We start from the raw sequence: 3,788 nt of genomic DNA on the forward strand, positions 1-3,788 counted from the left end.
TGTGTGTGTGTGTTTCCTATGCAGATCCTAAACCCAGTATCAAATGCAAGTAGGAGGAGTAAGAAGGGTTCCTGCCAAAGCCAGGTTATGGATTGCATTTAAAAATGGTCCATCAGAGTGAAATGGACTCCCATCTTCCTGCTTAGCAATAATGATATGGGTTTAGGGTCTGCTGTGTGTACTGGTGGGTGACTGCCACCCAGCCAGAGTGTGTATGGGAGGCTGCCAGCCAGCCTCCCTTCCTACAAGTAGTGATGGTGCATGTGAAGGGGACAGCGTTGGTTCCTCCCCTTTCACAGTTATCACTTCTCATTCTTCCTTTTGGCTGGTATCAAATGTGGTGTCTGTTTATATCAGTTTAATATCTGATATGTCCCCTATCTGGTAGCATATATTAAATGCACCACCAGGGTTCAGTGTTGGAAAGAAAGATTACCTGTTTATTTGCTGCAGCTGCTTGCTGGCTAGTCCAGTGGGCCCCTACTGCAGGCAAAAGACAATAGGTGGTGCCGCTTGTGTCTGGCCCCTGTTGGAGCGACCAGGCACAGGACTGCTGCTGCTGAATGTCCTCTTTAATTGAATAAGCTCAGCAACCAGCACACCTGTGCAGGTTGGACATGACATGATAGGTAGCTGTCTTTCAGGTAGTGGGTGCTGAATCTTGTTAATTGACATGGGGGTGTCATTGCTGTTGATTGACCATGCATTGGTACTGTGGTATTGGAATAATTAAAACAAATGTTGCCAGCCAGCCATCCATTGCAATAATGGATAGGACATCAGCTATGAGGCATTTGTTTGTACAAACTGCTGCTCACGACTAATGTTGTAATATAGTGTCTCCATCTGCTGGTGGTATTGAATAAGCAATAGTGCAATGATAGGGTCTGAAAAAGGAGTAAAATAAGAAGCAGCAGCATAGGAAAAAAGGAGGAAAGAAGGAAAACATGGAGAGAAGAAAAAAAGAAGGTAAAAAAAAGGTGAATGTCACGATGCCGGCTGGCAGGAGGTGGATCCTCTGTGCCAGAGAGGGATAGCGAGGACCGTGCTAGTGGACCGGTTCTAAGACACTACAGGTTTTCACCAGAGCCCGCCGCAAAGCGGGATGGTCTTGCTGCGGCGGTAGTGACCAGGTCGTATCCACTAGCAACGGCTCACCTCTCTGGCTGCTGAAGATAGGCGAGGTACAAGGGAGTAGGCAGAAGCAAAGTCGGACGTAGCAGAAGGTCGGGGGCAGGCGGCAAGGTTCGTAGTCAGGGGAGATAGCAAAGTTCTGGTACACAGGGTATAAACACACAAAAACGCTTTCACTAGGCTCAAGGGCAACAAGATCCGGCAAGGAAGTGCAAGGGAGGAGACTAGATATAGCCAGGAAACAGATGGGAACCAATTAAGCTAATTGGGCCAGGCACCAATCATTGGTGCACTGGCCCTTTAAGTCTCAGGGAGCTGGCGCGCGCGCGCGCCCTAGAGAGCGGAGCCGCGCGCGCCAGCACATGACCGCAGGAGACGGGAACGGGTAAGTGACCTGGGATGCGATTCGCGAGCGGGCGCGTCCCGCTGTGCGAATCGCATCCCCAACGGCCATGACAGGGCAGCGCTCCCGGTCAGCGCTGACCGGGGAGCTGCAGGGAGAAAGGCGCCGTGAGCGCTCCGGGGAGGAGCGGGGACCCGGAGCGCTAGGCGTAACAGTACCCCCCCCCTTAGGTCTCCCCTTCTCTTTATCGGGTAACTGCCTCCCCTGGGATGAGGACACCGGGAAAGGATGGAGGGATTCCTCAACGGCAGGCAGAACCGCAGGAGTAGGAATGGGGAGAGAGGGCAGAGGGCGAGACCTGGCACGGGGCAGTGTGACACCAGGACGAGGGCCATGAGGGGACACAGAAGCTTGCCTGATGGAACTGGGAGGGGGGGAGGGGCATTTCCTGTGGCAGGCAGAGTCCTTAATGACCTTAGGGGGACCGGATACAGGAGGAACCACAGAGTTACGGCAAGGGTTACTGGGAACCGGTTTTAGACAGTTCTTGGCACAAGAGGACCCCCAACTCTTGATCTCCCCAGTGGACCAATCCAGGGTTGGGGAATGAAGTTGAAGCCAGGGAAGTCCAAGGAGAATTTCCGAGGTGCAATTGGGGAGGACCAAAAGTTCAATCCTCTCGTGATGAGATCCGATGCTCATAAGAAGGGGCTCCGTGCGGAAACGTATGGTACAGTCCAACCTGGCTCCGTTGACCGCGGAGATGTGGAGTGGCTTGACAAGACGGGTCACCGGAATATGGAATTTATTCACAAAGGACTCCCGAATAAAATTCCCAGAAGCTCCAGAGTCCAGACAGGCCACGGCTGAGAGGGGAGAGCTGGCTGAAGTGGAAATCCGAACAGGTACCGTGAGACGTGGAGTAGCCGACTTGGCATCAAGAGACGCCACACCCACGAGAGCTGAGTGCGAGCGTGCGTTTCCCAGACGTGGAGGACGGATTGGGCAATCCACCAAAAAATGTTCAGTACTGGCACAGTACAGACAAAGATTCTCTTCCTTACGGCGATTCCTCTCTTCCAGGGTCAGGCGAGACCGATCCACTTGCATGGCCTCCTCGGCGGGAGGCCTAGGCGCAGATTGCAGTGGAGACTGTGGGAGAGGTGTCCAGAGATCTAAGTCCTTTTCCTGGCGGAGCTCTTGATGCCTCTCAGAAAAACGCATGTCAATGCGAGTGGCTAGATGAATGAGTTCATGCAGGTTAGCAGGAGTCTCTCGTGCGGCCAGAACATCCTTAATGTTGCTGGATAGGCCTTTTTTAAAGGTCGCGCAGAGAGCCTCATTATTCCAGGATAGTTCAGAAGCAAGAGTACGGAATTGTATGGCGTACTCGCCAACGGAGGAATTACCCTGGACCAGGTTCAGCAGGGCAGTCTCAGCAGAAGAGGCTCGGGCAGGTTCCTCAAAGACACTTCGAATTTCCGAGAAGAAGGAGTGTACAGAGGCAGTGACGGGGTCATCGCGGTCCCAGAGCGGTGTGGCCCATGACAGGGCTTTTCCAGACAGAAGGCTGACTACGAAAGCCACCTTAGACCTTTCAGTAGGAAACTGATCCGACATCATCTCCAGATGCAGGGAACATTGGGAAAGAAAGCCACGGCAAAACTTAGAGTCCCCATTAAATTTGTCCGGCAAAGACAGGCGGAGGCTAGGAGTGGCCACTCGCTGCGGAAGAGGTGCAGGAGCTGGCGGAGGAGATGGTTGCTGCTGCTGTAGCTGAGACTGAATCTGCTGTAGCTGCGACTGGAGTTGCTGAGTCATGGTGGTCAAGTACGACAGCTGGTGATCTTGTTGGGCAATCTGTCGGGCTTGCTGGGCGACCAGTGTGGGGAGGTCGGCGACAACAGGCAGAGGAACTTCAGCGGGATCCATGGCCGGATCTACTGTCACGATGCCGGCTGGCAGGAGGTGGATCCTCTGTGCCAGAGAGGGATAGCGAGGACCGTGCTAGTGGACCGGTTCTAAGACACTACAGGTTTTCACCAGAGCCCGCCGCAAAGCGGGATGGTCTTGCTGCGGCGGTAGTGACCAGGTCGTATCCACTAGCAACGGCTCACCTCTCTGGCTGCTGAAGATAGGCGAGGTACAAGGGAGTAGGCAGAAGCAAAGTCGGACGTAGCAGAAGGTCGGGGGCAGGCGGCAAGGTTCGTAGTCAGGGGAGATAGCAAAGTTCTGGTACACAGGGTATAAACACACAAAAACGCTTTCACTAGGCTCAAGGGCAACAAGATCCGGCAAGGAAGTGCAAGGG

The 3,788-nt window shown here is 53.7% G+C and overlaps 1 pseudogene; it reads left to right on the plus strand.

Annotated features, from left to right (window-relative positions):
- Nucleotides 1–306: 306 nt before the first annotated feature.
- LOC130343170 (U2 spliceosomal RNA) lies at nucleotides 307–409 on the plus strand (annotated as a pseudogene).
- The last annotated feature ends 3,379 nt before the right edge of the window (nucleotides 410–3,788 follow it).

Source organism: Hyla sarda, unplaced genomic scaffold (assembly GCF_029499605.1).
Source record: "Hyla sarda isolate aHylSar1 unplaced genomic scaffold, aHylSar1.hap1 scaffold_672, whole genome shotgun sequence".
Lineage (NCBI taxonomy): Eukaryota > Metazoa > Chordata > Amphibia > Anura > Hylidae > Hyla > Hyla sarda.